This window comes from Mauremys mutica, chromosome 1 (genome assembly GCF_020497125.1).
Source record: "Mauremys mutica isolate MM-2020 ecotype Southern chromosome 1, ASM2049712v1, whole genome shotgun sequence".
Classification (NCBI taxonomy): domain Eukaryota; kingdom Metazoa; phylum Chordata; order Testudines; family Geoemydidae; genus Mauremys; species Mauremys mutica.
The window spans coordinates 187,895,385-187,914,228 of record NC_059072.1 but is presented as its reverse complement, the minus strand read 5'-3'; the positions used below and the strand labels follow the sequence as shown (position 1 = coordinate 187,914,228).

The 18,844-nt window shown below is 46.5% G+C and overlaps 1 long non-coding RNA gene across 1 annotated transcript in view; it reads right to left on the bottom strand.

Annotated features, from left to right (window-relative positions):
- Window positions 1-1,833: 1,833 nt before the first annotated feature.
- Window positions 1,834-18,844, bottom strand: part of LOC123362278 — a 31,506-nt gene continuing 14,495 nt past the window's right edge. Inside the window, exon 4 of the long non-coding RNA XR_006576390.1 lies at window positions 1,834-2,253. This is a non-coding gene — a long non-coding RNA (uncharacterized LOC123362278). The remainder of the gene's footprint in view (window positions 2,254-18,844) is intronic.

Here is an 18,844-nt window from a genome sequence, read left to right as displayed (position 1 = left end):
AAGAGTCTCCCAACATTTTTCACAGGAGTTAATCCTGGAAGATGTCTCCCTGCTGCGAGTCACTAGGGAACAGCGGGAGGCTCTTTTAGAGCAATGTGGATTCCGCCCGGGACCCTACGCGGCTTGCCTGTGTTCAGAAATGGTCCCCCCACCACTGGCAGCACAGTGGCGCGGACGCGTCACCGTCACTGGGACAAGGGACACAGTGGCTCTGCCTATAAACCTGCGCAGGCATATTGCCCATGCTCTGGATGAAACTTTTGCTGAGATAACTGAAGCAGATTACCGCGACGTGATAGACCACATCAACGGGCTATTCCACATCTAGAGGCTGGCATGCATGCAGCCATAACCCCCCTTCCTCTCCAGAAACATTTCCACCCAGAAAATAAAAGCCGCTTACCGTTAACCCGCTCCTCTGCTTGTCCTTCTGCAACTGCTGGCTGCTGTGATTGGGTACTTTCCTCCTGGCTTGAGAAGAGCTCCTGGCTGCATGCCCACTCTGGGGTGTCTTCCCCCATCCCAGTAGCTTCACTCGCGGTTTCCTCCCCCCCCGCCGCCGCCGCCGCCGCCGCCGCCTCCGCCTCCGCCTCCGCCTCCTGTCCCCCAGCCTGCTCAGAAGTGTCCATCGTTATCCTGGGATTGGCAGTGGGGTCACCCCCAAGTATCTCGTCCATCTCCCTGTAAAAACGGCAGGTTGTGGGGGCAGCTCCGGATCGGCGATTCCCCTCACGGGCTTTGTAATAGGCACTCCGCAGCTCTTTAACTTTCACCCTGCATTGTAGTGCGTCCCGATCATGGCCCCTATCCAGCATGGCCCTTGATATCTGCTCAAAGATATCGTAATTCCTACGGCCGGAGCGCAGCTGTGCCTGCACAGATTCCTCCCCCCAAACACTGATGAGGTCCATCAGCTCGCCATTGCTCCATGCTGGGGCTCGTTTGCCACGTGGAGGCATGGTCACCTGGAAAGATTAACTGATTGCACTCCACACCTGGCTGCAGCAAACAGGAAGGAGATTTTTAAAATTCCCGGGGCATTTAAAGGGCGGGTCACCTGAGGCAAGAGCAGTAGAGTGCAAACTGATGAGCAGAGTGGCTGAACAGGAATTCTGGGATACCTCCTTATTCCCTGGAGGACAATTAAAGCGCTGGTGAGTGTCCACACCTGCTGAGCAGCGCTGGATCACCAGCGCTGCACTCCTTATACCCCTGCCGGGATGGGTTTTCAGCCAGCGCTGCAACCAGGGAGTTGCAGCGCTGGTTGTGCCCTGCAAGTGTGGATGGGGTGTAATTGCAGCGCTGGAAAGCCTCCACCAGCGCTGCAACTTGTAAGTGTAGCCAAGCCCTTAGAAGAGGTCAATGTGGAGTTCTGTGGTTGTGGAGGCCTTGAAAACAGCACTTTAATAGTGAGCCATAGTAATGAAGTGTGGTCTGCTGTGATCTAGCTGGACCTGCACTTTGGGGGCCAGTTAGGAATTGTGTGGTGCTTGCTGTACATTTATGATTATTACAATGTGGTTGTCACTGAACCTGAGATCTGCCGTCCTGTACTATAAAAATTAGTGAGTGCTTTGTGTAGCAGTAGGATCTCTGCAGCATATGTTGTGAAGTAATAAAGATGACTTAATTTCCCCAAAATAGAATTTTATTGTGTTCCAAAACCAGTGCAAAAAAACCCAACAATGTGCAATTAAAAAACAAATACAATAAAAACTTCTGAAATAAATTAATGGAACAGAACTTTACAAGGGAAAAGAACACTCCTGTCCATTTCAGTTCATTCACATCAATCATGGCTCTCCAAGGTCAGTGTATGTGAAGCTAGGGTTGTCCTTACTGTCCCCCGGCTTGGAATGGTAGGGGTAGGGATGTGCCTTTGATGCCACGTGGAATGTGGTGAGGTGAGGTGTGGTGCTAAAATGGAGTTCTCCATTGACTGCAAAGGGAGGTGAGCCTGTGCTTGTTGAACCTGTAGCTCCACAAGAGCCTTCAGCATTTGTGTTTGTTCCAGAAAAGCCCCATTATGTTCTGGTGCATGCCCCTTTCCTCTTCCTGAGGGGACTCCTGGGCCTTTCTCCTGTCCACTCTTTCCTTCTCCATACTATCTTCAGTATTCACTCTCCAGGTCCTCTGTTCATGGTCTGTTGCAGCATCTCACTGAACATATACTCCTGAATCTTTCTCCTCCTCCTCAGGGTTAGTCACTTAGTGTGTGTGGAGGGGCACCCCTCCAGGCCGCAGAGGCAGCAGCTACAGATAAAACACAGAAATGGACCATTGTATTTATAGTCACAATGTAACATGAAAGAAATTTCAGAACTCTCTTCTCTTAGTCCCCTAAAAGTTTTAAACAAGACAGCTTTGGAGCACCTCTGCACAGCACTGGTCTCCAGTCCCAACCCTGGTGACCATGGCCTATAGGGGGTGGGGTGAAGGGAATGAGGAGGGACTTGTTTGGTTGCATAAAGCAATAAAATTTCAGCCCCTATTTCCATGGGTATGAATACAGGGCAATGGCACTGAACACGGGCACTATTTTCCATAGGAATTGGTGATTTTTAGCTGATAGCTCACTCCTGAGGATAACAAAGGCACAGAGAGCATAGCTGCTGCTGGCGTCCTGAAGGCAACCTGGCCTATATGTAGCTAGCCTGTGTACTGCAATGGATGGCTGCTGAAGTCATGGACTGGTGTGGGAAAGTGTCCTAGCGCAGAGAAAGAAATAAGGCAGCCATCCCTAGAAACCATCAGGCTTGCAGAGAACCTCCATGAAAGTTTGATTGAGATCTCTCAGGAGGATTCAAAGGACATCCCTGTGGACATAAACAAACTGCTCCTCATGTACTTCCTCCACCCCTCCCCACCTAATTCTACAGGGGAATGGAAAGCAGATAACAACACTTTCTGTTTTTTATATCACTACTACTTTTAGTACAACAATGACAAGTTGATAATGGTGTCCTGCTAACCTGGGGTTGGTTGCCATTTAAATTCTGTAATGGAAAATGCATTCATACACTTATTTGAGTTTCCTTCCCCAAAACTGGGCTCAGCTGGCAGGTCTGGCTAAACTGCAATGGAGTCCCAAAAACAAGTGCTGGCTCGAGGCATAGCTGGACCTCACTGTAGCATGCCTCTCCCCATCTCCTCCTTCTTCTGTTAATGGCAGGGGTCTCAGGCTTCTTGGAGGTATCTATTGTCTTCCATAGGATGCTGGTGGGGACATTGTAAAAGCAGCAGATCTGTGGTTTGGCACTAGATCTACTCTTGGCTTCCCAGGCCTTGTGATATGCCTGCTGCAGATGCTTCACTTTCACATGGCACTTCTGCTGAACCCTGCCGTACCCTTTCACTTGAATCTCCCGTGCAATCTTTTTGTAGATGTTCACGTTTCTACAACTGCTCTGTAGCTGTGCTTGCACAGCCTCTTTGCCCCACAAGACCAGGAGAGCCAATATCTCCTGTCTACTTCAGACAGAAGCATGTAACTGGCATGGTTGGCTGGGCAATTCCACACAACAAGGAAGAGCTGCTAGGTGTGCTCACCAAGCTGGGCAATCAGGAAAAGACATTTAAAAAATACGCAAACTTTTAAAAAGTGTGTGTGTGGGTAGCTTCAGGTGTCTCTGACCCCTAAGCAGTGCAGTTCATAATTCGTGAGCAGAGCAGAGCACTCAGTGTCAGGCATTATGGGACAGCTGCTGAAGGACTGTTAGGGTCAATATAGGTCACGCAAAGTCTACACTTACAATGCACTGACTTCAGAATGTCGACCATGGCTTAATGCTGCTTGCAGAGGTCTGTGTCACCATAACAGAGCACTTACATTGGCTGGAGACAAATTTGAGCATAGATATGTGCACAACTGGTTGACACAAAAGTGATTTATGTCAACCTATTTTCTATTGTAGACCAGGCCTTAGTTACAAATCTCAGAGGGGGTACTAGTATATTGGAGTTTATCACTTCTGTTGTAAACTGCCAGTGTGAATCCAATCAAGGTTCACAGTGACTGAACTGTGTTATCTGAGAGCTGTTCAGTGGTCCATGTGAAATGAATTCACTGGTCTCAGTTCAGAGCTAATGACTGTCCACATTACAGAAACTGCCACGCAAACTGTCACCCTTATAGGGAATGGCCAAGGATTGAATGGGCACTGGGGAAGCGTATTCTTGCCATCCAAGCTGTACCTGGTCTCAGATCAAACGGAAGGCCTCATGCCCCAGGGATGATGACTTGGAACCATTCATGAGTATTAAAAAAAAATCCAGGCACAGTTTTTCTTTAAAACAAAAAATCTATCCCATCCTGTATAGTTAAGGAATTTAGGAAAAATTATCAGACTCATTCTAGGCCTATTTACAGGTCTAGGATGAGTCATTCATATGATCAGTATCTTTCAAAGGGCATGTCTAGACTGCAAAGTATGATGTGATTGTAATATGACGCAGAAATTACTGGGTGAGATTCTGTGGCCTGTGTTATGCAGGAGGTAGGAATAAATGGTCATAATAGTCCCTTCTGGCTTTTTAAATATATGAATCTATGAGCAGCCTATGGAAATCAGACTGTCTTCACCGTCAGCCAACATATCTCTCTGTTTTGCCCTTGCAGCAGCAAATGCATTTGACTTTTTGTGTTGTAAAATGTACAGAGGTTAATGTGACGCACTGAAAGAGGACATGCAATATCCGTGTTTCTTTAAGAAAGCATTTTGAATCACACATCTGGCATCATGTCCTTGTTTGTATTTCATCTCACATTATTCCAGAATTTAACCCCCCCTAATAGGTCCTGATTCAGCAAAGCACTTAACCGCATGAATAATCCCATTGTTAGTTAAAGCAAAGAAGTTAAGTGCCAGGCTATAAACAGGAGTGTAAGAAAATGCAACACTATGGCCTAAGCCTGTGCTCCCATTGAAATCAATAGAAGTTTTGTCATTGACTTTGATGGGAGTAGGATCCAGTCCTTGATGTCACACAACACAGTTCTCCAACTTTAGCACCACTTGGTTCAATGGACACTGGAATCAATTAGCTGTCACCTCCCCACATAAACAATAGATTGGAGAAGTATATAAAATTGCCTAAGCTCTCCATTTGCTCTGGTTGTGATGCTGGTCACAATGGAGCAGTCTCTGAAGGTAACTGTCAGATTCATTTTGTTTAGGTGTTGTGTCTGATAATCAGTTTGATCAAATGAGAAAAATCCATATAAAAACCCATGGCATTGTCATTTGTATAGAGGATGGCGTTGCAAATACGAAGATAGAACAGGAATTGGGTATCAAAATGAAGCATACTATTAGGTCTGAATATCTTGCTTTCAAAATCGTTCAAATAATTGCCAGTCTTATTCATCTGAATTTGAAATTGGCTAGATGACAGAGTTCTTTTGACTGATACCATTTATCAAAAAGCCAGCTTCTTTGCAAATAGCAGAATTCAGTATTTGTGAACTGCCAGTTTTCTATTAAAAAAGAAATGATTAAAGAGTTTCAAAATCTATCCTATCAATCCACAATAGAGGGCAAGCACTACGAAACCAAAGATCCTGCAATACTTTTACCCTCACCATCATCTGTGACCACAGTTCAACTATTCGTACACTTTCTCGTCAAAGCTAGTGAGTGGTGATCATGATCAGTTAAATTCAGTCTCCATAATTTGGCACGTCAGATGTTCGCCCATCTCCACACCCCAGTCTATGTGCTTCTTCTTTTCACAATAGCTACCCACTATCTAGTAGTTTGCTACAAATGGATGTGGAAATTGTCTCTGGAATTTCTCACCACGTACCTCATCATTCTAATAAAAATTGTATTGATTCAACTTCAAAACAGCAGTAACGGTGCACACGTTGGGCTTGATCCTCTGTCACTCCCCCACCCCCTTTTTGGAGTCAATGGTAAAGCTCCAATTGAAGTCAATGGCACAGCATCCAGCCCATTATTTCTTCAACCCTGACACTGTGTCTTTTGCCAGTTTTGGAAAGCAATAAGAGAGTGAGAAGTTCGGCTTCCAATAGGACAACCCCTGTGAGAAAGAGTTTTCAGGATCTGGTCCATGGCTGCTTTTTACTCCTTTCTAACAAGCTGCCACATAATAAGCTATATAACATACTTTTTTAAAAAGGTCTTTAAAACCTATTTCCGTCCTTCTCCCTTGTTATCACCTCATTGTTTTAACACTTATAATGATAAAAGTGGTAATGAGTAATGACATCTATTCATGGAATGTGTGAAAGTGGGTCTGAAATTCCAGCATTTTGCATCAGGAAAATGTATCTTGAGCAAGGTCAGCTGCATTGACTACTTCAATTCATCCCTTATTAAAACACAAGCTGAATTTCTTATACATCTGGGTACAATGCTCTCTGGCTTTCTCGACTTTTAAGCAGGCAGTTTTTAGATGGTGCTGGATAGCCAAATTAAGGAAACTTTCAGACTCTTAGGCCTGGTCTACACTAAGAAGGGGGGTCGAACTAGGGTACGCAAATTCAGCTACGTGAATAGCGTAGCTGAATTCGAAGTACCCTAGTTCGACCTACTCACCCGTCCAGACGCAGCGGGGTCGAACTCCGCGGCTCCCCCGTCGACTCCGCCACCGCCGTTTGCAGTGGTGGAGTACCGGAGTCAACCGCAGCGCTTCCGGAGTTCGAACTATCGCGTCTAGATCAGACGCGATAGTTCGAACTCCGAGAAGTCGAACTCACCGCGTCGACCCAGAAGGTAAGTGTAAACCTACCCTTATTGTTTTCCATTAATATGCTAATTCTGCTTGTGTTTCCTATTGTTCAATTCGAACACAGAGTATCCATTCTCTGAGGGCTAGTCTATACTTAAAGCGCTACAGCGGCACAGCTATGTTGCTGTAGCATTTTAGTGTAGACACTACCTCCGATGATGGGAGGGATTCTTCTGTCAGCAGAGGCAGTAGCTAGGTCGATGAAGAATTCTTCCATTGACCTAGTGCTGTCTACATGGGGAATAAGGTCAGCTTAACCGTGTCAGTCAGGGGTATGGATTTTCACATCCCAGGCCGATGTGATTAAACTGACCTAGTTTTCTGGTGTAGACCAGGCCTGAAAATGAACTTGCTTTGTGTGTCTCTCCATTCTCACATACGCAGTGTGCAGCGGCAGTCAAAAAAGCAAACAGGATGTTAGGAATCATTAAAAAGGGGATAGAGAATAAGACAGAGAATATCTTATTGCCCTTATATAAATCCATGGTACACCTACATCTTGAATACTATGTACAGATGTGGTCTCCTCATCTCAAAAAAGATATACTGGCATTAGAAAAGGTTCAGAGAAGGGCAACTAAAATGATTAGGGGTTTGGAATGGGTCCCATATGAAGAGAGATTAAAGAGACTAGGGCCTTGTCTACACTACAAGACTATTTCGAATCTACTTAAGTCGAATTTGTGGATTCGACCTTATGAAGTCGAATTTGTGTATCCACAGTAAATACACTAATTCGAATTTCTGAGTCCACAGTAACGGGGCTGGCGTCGACTTTGGAAGCGGTGCACTGTGGGAAGCTATCCCACAGTTCCTGCTGCCCATTGGAATGCTGGGTAGAGCTCCCAATGCCTCCTGGGGGAAAAATGTGTCGAGGGTCACCAGTTTTGGGTAACTGTTGTCATTGAACCGTCAATCACGCCCTCCCTCCCTCCCTGAAAGCTCCGGCGGGAAATCTGTTCGCGCCCTTCTCTTGTCAGTTACAGCGCGTACGCCACAGCACTGTGAGCATGGAGCCCGCTGCGATCATCGCTGCACTTATGGCCGTTGTCAACTCCTCGCACCTTATCGTCCACCTCTTCCACAGTCAGCTGCTGAGAAATCGGGCGAGGAGGCTCCGGCAGTGCGGTGAGGACAGGAATTCACAGAGTGGCGCAGACCTCTCACAAAGCAGGGTACGCCGCGCCGTGGAGATCATGGTGGCAATGGGTCAAGTTCATGGTGTGGAACGGCGATTCTGGGCCCGGGAAACAAGCACGGACTGGTGGGACCGCATAGTGCTGCAGGTCTGGGATGAATCACAGTGGCTGCGAAACTTCAGGATGCGTAAGGGCACTTTCCTTGAACTCTGTGACTTGCTGTCCCCTGCCCTGAAGCGCCAGGACACCCGGATGCGAGCAGCCCTGAGTGTGCAGAAGCGAGTGGCCATAGCCCTCTGGAAACTTGCAACGCCAGACAGCTACCGGTCAGTAGCGAACCACTTTGGCGTGGGCAAATCTACCGTGGGGGTTGCTGTGATTGAAGTAGCCCACGCAATCGTTGAGCAACTGCTCTCAAAGGTAGTGACTCTCGGAAACGTCCAGGACATCATAGATGGCTTCGCCGCGATGGGATTCCCAAACTGCGGTGGGGCTATAGATGGGACTCACATCCCTATCCTGGCACCAGCCCACCAGGCCAGCGAGTACATTAACCGAAAGGGCTACTTTTCAATGGTGCTGCAAGCACTGGTAGACCATAGGGGACGTTTTACCAACATCTTCGTTGGGTGGGCGGGCAAGGTTCATGACGCGCGTGTGTTCAGGAACTCTGGTCTGTTTAAACGCCTCCAGGCAGGTACTTTCTTCCCGGACCACAAAATAACAGTTGGGGATGTGCAGATGCCTACAGTGATCCTCGGGGACCCAGCCTACCCGCTAATGCCCTGGCTCATGAAGCCCTATACAGGCGCCTTGGACAGAGAGAAGGAACTCTTCAACTACCGGCTGAGCAAGTGCAGAATGGTGGTGGAGTGTGCTTTCGGACGTCTCAAGGGGAGATGGCGGAGCTTACTGACTCGCTCGGACATCAGTGAAAAGAATATCCCCGTAGTTATTGCTGCTTGCTGTGTGCTACACAATCTCTGTGAGAGCAAGGGCGAGACCTTTTTGTCCGGATGGGAGGTTGAGGCAAATCGCCTGGCTGCAGTTTACGCTCAGCCAGACACCCGTGCCAAGAGAATATCCCAGCGGGAAGCACTGTGTATCCGGGAGGCTTTGAAAGCAAGTTTCCTCGGAGAGCAGGGTAACCTATGACTCTCCACTTGCTTTCAAGAGAAACTGACCCTGGGCCTGTGTCTGTATGTGTCGATTTCGATCTGCGGTTACATACTCCATTCTCCAAGTTTCCCCCACTTCCAAAGCACGTTTTAAAGCAAATTAATTGTTACACTCATTATTAATAAATCTTTGTTTTACTTTGCATTTCTGTTCAGGTGTTGAAACATGGACGCATACTGTGCTGGGCACGGTGTGCACTGATGTACAGACCGCTTGTTCCATAGAGGAATGACATCCTCCTGCTCCTACATAGGTCTCTGGGGTGGGGGACGGTTGCAAGTGGTTGTGCATGAAGGGGAGGGTTTGCAGGAAGGGGTGGGTTTGCAGGAAGGGGCGAGTGGTGCCTTCTTTGGATAGGGGTTTGGATGACGGCAGTGGGCTGCGGGTTTGGGCGTAAGAAGGGGTGAGGGGTGTGGGGGAAGGGTGAGTATCTGTCCGTGGATGAGGGCTCTTGTTGGGGCTCAGGGCAGCGGAGAGGCTCGTTGCTACGGTGGAAGTGCATGGTAAGGGCAGCGTGCCTTAACATTAAGGGGGTGGCAGGCGCTAGGACCCTGGACAAGCATATACATCACAGAATGACCCGGGGCAGCATACACCACACAGAGTGACCCTGGTGCCTACTGACTGCAGTGTGTGTGTGCCCTGCAGTTGATCATGCCCCCAAGTCTGTACCCTGGTAATGTAGGCTATACCGTGCAATTATAAATCCCCACCCCCCCCCATACACAAAAAAATCCTCTGACACGAAAGATGTGACCGAAACAGTGAATAACAGCAAACAGCTTTTAATAATCTAATACACAGTGGGGGGATGAAACTTGGATTTGGGACTGGGTGAGCCTGTAAGGGAAGCACTTCTACAAATTTATAGCGTGAGAGGTGTGTGGTACATTAGCGCTATGCAGTGGTGCAGTGACAGTTCTCACGGCCCCTACCGCCCCTCCGTCTTGTACTTTTGGGTGAGGGGGGGCAGGACTTCTTGGTGGGGGAGGGCGGTTGCAGATACACTGCAGGGGGGCTCTGTCCTCCTGCCTGCGGTCCTGCAGAACATCAACAAGGCGCCGGAGCGTGTCCGTTTGCTCCCTCATTAGCCCAAGCAGCGTTTGAGTCGCCTGCTGGTCTTCCTGCCGCCACCTATCCTCCCGTTCGATGTGTGTGCGATGCTGTTGACATAGGGTCTCCCTCCACTGTCTCTGCTCTGCCGCCTCGGCTCTGGAGCAGGCCATCAGTTCCGCAAACATCTCGTCCCTAGTCTTTTTCTTTCGCCGCCTAATCTGCGCCAGCCTCTGCGAGGGGGATGCCGGGGCAGTCCGGGAAAGAGCCAAAGCTGTGTGATGGGAAAAATAAGTGATTTCCTTGAACAGATACATGTTTGCGAACAGTGAACACAGTCTAGTCAGTTTCTCTGAACAAGACCATACAGGGCAACAAGTCTCACGAGATCTCAGGACAAGTTCGAGATTTCGGAATACGCTCTCATTGGCTGCGGCATTGCACAGGAGAGCGGACAAGTGGGGAGAGACAGCTGAATCCGTCTAGCAGACAGTCCTGGTAAGCCTTACAGTACATTCTGCTTATCAGTTAATGATTAGCTGTGCACTCCCGCTAAAGGCAATCTGGAAATCATATACTCTGACCCTTTTCCAGCCACTCCCGCCAGTGCACGGGAAAGATCAATGTATGCTTTTCCTATGTGGCCTACAACACGTGGCTGTTAAGCGAGGGTCATTGTTATGCAAAGTAAAAGTCAACCATTCACAACAGTAACAATACACTAATTGCCCTAATTAGATGCAGCATTTCATGAACGAGATCACCCTGAGGCGGGTCCCTCAGAGTCACAAAGAGCGGATGCTAAGGGAAGCCCTGCAGAGACCAGGACCATATGCGGCCATGCTTGTGGAGGCGATGATTCCCATGTACATAAGGATGTCCTGGCGCGGAAGAGTGTGATTCCACGGAGCACCCAACAAGGCACCTCTCCCCAGGAACCTCCTGCGGAGGCTTTTCGAGGACCTCTATGAGACCTTTGTTGAATTGTCCCTGGAGGATTATTGTTCAATCCCTATATGTGTGGACCTACTTTTCATATAGTTTTTCATTGAAAATTTTATATATAGTATTTCTATTTTTTTATACCTGTTTTATAAAAAATAAATGTTTACATGTTTATAGCACTTACCGCCTGATCCTTCCCCTGATTCAGAGTCCGGGTTAACGGCCGGGGAGGGTTGGTAGGGGATCTCTGTGAGGGTGATGAAGAGATCCTGGCTGTCAGGGAAAGCGGTATTGTGTTCGCTGTCGCCTGCGCGATCCTCCACAGACCCTTCCTCATCTTCCCCATCGGTGAACATCGAGGAGGAACTGTCCAGGTTCACTATGCCATCCACTGAGTCCACGGTCACTGGTGGGGCAGTGGTGGCAGACCCACCTAGAATGGCATGCAGTGCCTCGTAGAAACGGCATGTCTGGGGCTGGGCTCCGGAGCATCCGTTTGCCGCTCTGACTTTTTGGTAGCCTTGTCTCAGGTCCTTGATTTTCACGCGGCACTGCATTGCATCCCGGCTGTATCCTTTCTCTATCATTGCTTTGGAGACCTTCTCGAAGGTCTTTGCATTCCGCTTGTTGGAGCGCAGCTCCGACAGCACAGACTCCTCGCCCCACACACCGATCAGATCCAGGACTTCCCGGTCTGTCCATGCTGGGGACCTCTTTCTATTCTTGGATTGGCTGGACTCCTCTGCTGGAGAGCTCTGCATCGTTGCAGGTGCTGCGGAGCTCGCCCCGATGTCCAGCCAGGACGTCAGATTCAAAGTGCCCAGACAGGAAAAGGAATTCAAATTTTCCCGGGTCATTTCCTGTGTGGCTGGACAGAGAATCCAAGCTCGGACTGCTGTCCAGAGCGTCAACAGAGTGGTGCACTGTGGGATAGCTCCCGGAGCTACTAAGTTCGATTTGCATCCACACCTAGCCTAATTCGAGCTAGCCATGTCGAATTTAGCGTTACTCCACCTGTCGGGGTGGAGTACCGAATTCGAACTAAAGAACCCTCTAGTTCGAATTAAATGGCTTCCTGGTGTGGACGGTTGAGCGGTTAGTTCGAATTAACGCTGCTAAATTCGATTTAAAGTCCTAGTGTAGACCAGGCCTAGGACTCTTCAGCTTGGAAAAGAGGAGACTAAGGGGGTATATGATAGAGGTGTATAAAATCATGAGTGGTGTGGAGAAAGTGAATAAGGAAAAGTAATTTACTTGCTCCCATAATATAAGAACTAGGGGCCACCAAATGAAATTAATGGGCAGCAGGTTTAAAACAAATAAAAGGAAGTTCTTCACACAGTGGAACTCCCTGCCTGAGGAGGGTGTGAAGGCTAGGACTATAACAGGGTTTAAAAGAGAACTAGATAAATTCATGGAAGTTAAGTCCATTAATGGCTATTAGCCAGGATGGGTAAGGAATGGTGTTCCTAGCCTCTGTTTGTCAGAGGCTGGAGATGGATGGCAGAAGAGAGATCACTTGATCATTACCTGCTAGATTCACTCCATCTGGGGACCTGGCATTGACCACACCTGTAGACACGGTACTTGGCTGGATGGACCTTTGGTCTGACTCATTACGGCCGTTCTTATGTTCCACTGTTAACAACGGGACAGAACAAGTGATATGACCTAGCGTACCACAGCAAAGTCTTTAACAAGGAGTAGAAATGAGGTGGCATGGAGCTTGTATTCACTATGCTTTTTGATGCTCAATGGAATATGTCCTCTCCTTGGAAAGATAGCATTAAGTTTTTTGTCTGTGTATTCATATTACAGATATTAATTTTTTGGGCCGGGAAGAGGAGAAAAACCATCAGGAAGGATTTTCCCTAGTGGCTGCCCTTTGCCTTACAATATGGGACTAGTGAGAATGATGAGTAAAATGTAATAGATTATGGCTCAGGGCTTCTGCATCTTTGTTTCTCCAATTCTTCCCATCAGTTTTTCTCTTTATTTTAAGAGCAGGGGAGATAGAGCTGTCTAGTGGGTAGTGTGCTAGACTGCGAACCAGGGGATCTGGGTTCTATTCTTTATGGCAGGTCTTACACTTAAAAAGCTGCAGTGTGCACTGTGCAAAGAGAAAAAGTGTCTGCCCAGAGAGTTTATAATCCAAAAGTCATTAAAGAGTCTGTGGAACCTGGAGAAAGTCCACTTACAAAAAAAATTATGTATTGCTTTTTACCTGCAGACCTCACAAAAGACACAGAGGAGGAAATCTTGGTTTGAACTTTGCAATGCCTTGGTAATATCTGAATTGTTATTTAAATATGATTTGTGTGTGTGTAGTTTACAACTTTTTTTTATGCAAGTGCATTTATCATGGAAACAAATACAGGGCCTGGAAATCTTGTCCATTATGAAAAGTTGTTTTCACAAAGAATGTGGATTTGACTTCTCTGTTTCCCTTGTATAACTATCCAAAATAATTCCTTGGATCACTGCTGCAAGATCACTTGTTCTTAGTCTGTGTCTCTTTCAGCTGTAATGATAGATGTGTCAATGCTTTGACTATCTTTTCCCAGTGCTTCCATTTTTCACTCAATGTCCTCCAAGATTAATAGTCATCAAGGTATCATACTGTAACGGGGAACCCACAGTGCTCCTCCGGAGTTGACACCTCTCCTCTGTGAATCAGGGACACTTCCGTCTGGTGTAACACCTGTGTTCTTTATTCATGATCAGTTTCCCACCACCAGTTTCCAACTATATACAGGCTTTTCAACTGCTTGGCCTACCACAGGCCAGGTAAACAACAGACTAGGAGGCTCCTACTCCCTCTGAGTCTGAGCCTGACCTCCTCCTCCTAGTCTTCACCCCCCTTTCTCTCACTTCCTTCCAGCCTTATAGCTCCTGCTAATGAGTCTGGTAGGTGTAGTCAGTTACCAGGCAAACATAGGGTGGTTCACCCAGCCCCAATCCATTCTTCCTGATTGGGGCTGGAGTGGCTGGAGATGATTAAGGGCATCTCCAGGCAAGTTATCTTCTTTGAGAGTTAGGTCACTCGGACATTGCCCTTTTCCTCCAAGACCAGGTGAACATTGTTTCAAACCTGTATTGAAGTTCTCACAGAAATTGAGCCTATCACCTATTACACTAGTCCAAAAACGTAATTTACCATCATATAGATTTGTACCTGTTGTGTACAGACAAAGACCCATGCAACCTTCAAGGTCAAAGGAGGTGATACGTGAATAAAAAATTACAACAAAAATTCTGAAAAATTGAAACCTGAATCTGTAATTGTCAAATAATTTTTTGCAGAGATTACCCATTCCAACTTGATTCTGAATCTTTTAATGATGGAGAGTGGCCTTACATTGCCTGTTAAATTATACCAGTATTTATTTTGCATCGGCGTACAACTTTTGGATTGTCTTTAAACACTTGAGAGTTCCTCATACTCCTGTGATTACACTTGCTGAGGTAACTATTACATTTTTGATCTATAACAAAACTAGTAGCACACTGCAGCCATCATGTAAGAAAGCTTTGTGGCAGAGATAGTCAGCTTTACAATTTATATTAGTAACATTATGTGTCCTGTCATTATAATCTGCTTTACATTCATTGCAATGGTTCTGATTAATGCTGCATTAATTTTAGCACTCATGAGAACTTCAGGTATTTCTGCATGCAATCCATCTAAAGTTGTTACTGCAAATAGTAGTTTGTAAAAGCCTTTTATTACTGTCTTTGGGCGTGTCATTCCTGCTGTTATTGTGAAGAGGTGTGGAGATTTAGAGCTTGATTGTAAGCATAGCCTTGAGCAAGACTTGATGCATGAACTGCCCCAACCCAGGAGTAGCTCTGGGAAGAATTGTGACTCACTGCTAAAAAAGGGTGTTGTTTTTTTTACCATGTGGTAACTAATATGCATGAGTTATCCCAAGCTGAAAAACATAGCAAGGACATTTCCATTTTACTGTAAACTCAACTCAATGAGATCAGTCCTTAGAGAGGTAGAAGGCTGTAGATAAGCCCTGAGGGAATGTCTACACTGCAATTAAAAACCCACAGCTGGCCCAGGGCAGCTGACTCAGGCTCATAGGGCTAAGGCTGTGGGGCTGTTTAATTGGAGTGTAGACATTCGGGCTTGAGCTGGAGCCTGGGCTCTAGGATCCTGCAAGGTGCATGGTCTCAAAGCTCAGGCTGCAGCCCGAGCCTGAACATCTATGCCACAATTAAACAGCCCCACAGCCCAAGCCATGCAGGCATGGGCCAGTCATGGGTGTCTAATTGCAGTGTAGACATTCCCTAACTGAATACCCAATGCCTAGCCCCAAGACCTGGGAAGCCTATCCAGAGGTGTAAGAGCATTCTTACTCTATGGCATGGGGATTGTAGAAGATTATAGTTTAGAGGCACTCCCTCATAAGGGACAGTATTATGAACATAGGAATTTGGAGATGTGCCCTGGAGGCGGGGGTTGTGAATAACACATGGCTTTGTGCAGTTCACCAGAGATGTTCTCCAGTTTGTTTTATTAAAGTTTTATTCCTTTCTCATTCACTGGTTTCTTATTTAATGAAGCCCAAGATTGTTATAGAATCTTTCCTTAGTGTTGTTGAGGTGGCCGGTGTATAGCTTCATGAGCCAGGGGCGTAGGGTTTAGGTTGGGTCCTTCAGGGTCACTATTGGCATTTCACCATCACCAATGGTAATCCACCGGTCAGGACAGAATATCCCTGCTTGTAGCGTTCTGAACAGTCCTGTGTTCTTAAAGATGCCTGCAGCATGCATATTCCTTCTGTAAGGTGTCCCCTTACTAAAACTCAATGTGGGGTGTTTTGGTTGGCTATCTCCCAGTACCAAAAGAAAGGGGAAGGGTTGATGGGAAATCGGGACCATGAGACTGACAGTCCCCAGGACCAATGGGGAGAAGCCAATGTTCCAGGTCAGCCTATTGACAGAACACACAGGCTAATCAGGGAGTCAGGAGGCCAGGGTGGATCCCTCCGGTTGAGCTGGAATTGCCTGGGTCAGACAGAGTGGGGCTGAGCTAAGGAAAGAGCAGGGGCCCGAGCTAAGCTACTGGGAGCAGGGCTGCAGCCACAAAGACAGAGCATAGCCCAGCAAGAGCAGACCTGCCCTGGGAGCAGAGCTGTAGCAACGAAAGCCAGAGGAGCCAGAGAAGCAGCCCAGGGAGCTGGAGGCAGAGCAGCAGCAACAGCCATGTTGAGGCAGAGTGGAGCAGTGCGGAGCCAGGTATGGTGAGCAGCTGGGGAGAGGGAGGAGGACCCTGGGCAGTGGACCCAGCACAGGGAGACACCTCAGCCAAGAGGCTGTGCAGGCCAGACTTGGGGGGGGAGAGAATCGGAACCCCAACAGGGCGGGGCGATACTGGGAAGAAAGGTCCTGCCACCTAGAGCCTGAGAGTGTGGCCACCGCCAGAGCAAGTCTCCAACCTGCAGCATCCTGGCAGCACAGCCAGGGCCTGAGAAGTGACCTGCAACTTGTGAGGAACAGACTGAACCTCCCTTACATCCAAGAGATGTTGTTTGTGACATCCCCATGCCACAGAGCAGGGTTATGTGTTTTCCTTTAACCTTTCCTATTTTTTCCTTTTTTTTTATTCATTGCTGTTTAATAAATTGTATTTCCTTTGACTTGTATGTAATGATCAGTGGGTCAGGGAAGTATCCAGTGCAGAGAGCACTCCCACTAAGTGTTTATTTCTGAGGCCCAGAATCAGCACTTCACCATCTGCAGCTGCTCCTTGGACACCACCACCAACCTTGAATTGGTTTTTCCCTTATGTCCCACAGCAAACTGTCCTCCACAAAATCATCACGTCCCCATTGCTGCGTTTCTTCCTGCAGCTCTTCAAATATTGGGGGATCATTGGTCCTGTGTTTGCAATGCTCATGATAATAGTGCAGAGCTAGGTGGACTCCATGCTTCTGTCAGAGATGGCAGAGAGGGAAAAATGCTCTCATTTGTGGGACTCTAAAGAGAGGCACAAAAGTTATAGAATATGGTATAATTATGGGATGAAGAAAGTGCATGATGGGAACTTGAGCCCATGCTCCCAGTCACTTCTGGATGACTCATGTCTGCCCACCATACTTTACCAAAATTTCCTAAAATAAAGTGCACCAGATGATAGTGAGCTGCATACTGGGATACCTAGCCATGGTTCACCACACTGTGCATCAAACATAAGCACTCCTGGTGAGTACATGCACCACTGACAAGTATACATGCACTCAATACATTAACTGCAGTAGTGATACGCCAACATAACTTGTGTCAACCAAACTTTGTATGGTAGACATAGAAAATAGTAGGCTAACAACTCCTTTTTTCCTTATAAAGGAAACAATTTTTATTTCAGGTACTTTGTTCAAATCAAATTATAGTAACAAAGATGTAACATAGTAATAAAGATGTTATGCTACATTTTACTCTGATTGTCTTACAATAATGACAAGGAAGACTATTCCTGCCCCAAGGAGCCTACAATCTAAATAGACAAGAAGAACAAAGGGTGGAAGATAAACAGGGGCACAGAGAGGGGAAAAGGACTTGTCCAAGTAAACGCAACAGGTCAGTGGCAGAGCCAGGAACATAACCAGAGTCTTCTGATAACCAGGCCAGTCATCTATCCACTAGCCCACACCATACTCTGTAAAGGTTATTAATTGAATTGAGCCCTGGCATGAGATCATCTTCATGATTCAAGTTGGTTAGAAATTTTCTGGTAGAATAGAATTTCCTGGTTCTCTGCCAGTTTGCTGGGAAGTCCAGGTTTCTTGGGTCTGGTTGTGGTAGCCAAACCATGCCAGGGGTTCCAAACTCCTAGTGGTGGAGCTAGAAGCTTGGAAGCCCTGGGAACCCTGACTTTAGCTAGGACATGGCTCCAGCTCCAAAACAAGGCTCCTGGAAAACTGGGGGGAGGGAGGTGTCTCAGGGTTTCTAAGCTGCTGGATACGGAACTGGGAGCCTGGAACCCCTGAGCACCTTGACAATGTCAATTCCAGTCAGCAGCTGATGGCCCAAGAAGTGTATTTTGTTTTAGAAATACCATGTGTCAGTGTTTCTGAAATAATTCTCCCTTTTCCCCACTAGGATTTCTGGTTCCTCAGAAATGTCAAAACAATTGGTTTTGGTACGAATTGGAGTGAAACCAAATTTTTAAATCTCTTGTGAACTGAAAATCCTGTGTTTCAGCCAGCTTTACTCATGATACACCAGAAAACAAGATATTATGACATAAAATAATTCCACTCCAGAATACATGGCATGATACAGATCTTGCAATATATTATATGATACGATAACTCAAGTTAACTCATGTCACTACTCTTTTCTACTTTCCTTATGTTTCCTGTAAATCCATCTTTAGTTTTCCAAATGTTAATCTATTGAACTGCACTGTACAAAATAAATGGGCTCTTTTAAAAATAGCCTAGTAATATAATGAATTAAAATGACAGTAAAGGGGGAAAAACATCTTACAGTTGTGCCAGAAATCAGTTCAATATGCTGGCTTAGTATTTTTTTAAAATGAAATTGGATTTGATAAAGTTTAATGCAGTTTTTGCACTGAACACTATGTTTGATAAATATTTACATGTTCTGCACTTTATAGATTATGTGGTCAGACTGAATGATTTCACTGTATGCAGGTAAAAAGGCAATTATAACTTTACAGTGATGTAAGAAAGCAGAAAAGGTAAGTAGCTTATACGGCTATATTTGTTAAAATAAAATATTTTACATGTGTTCACGGC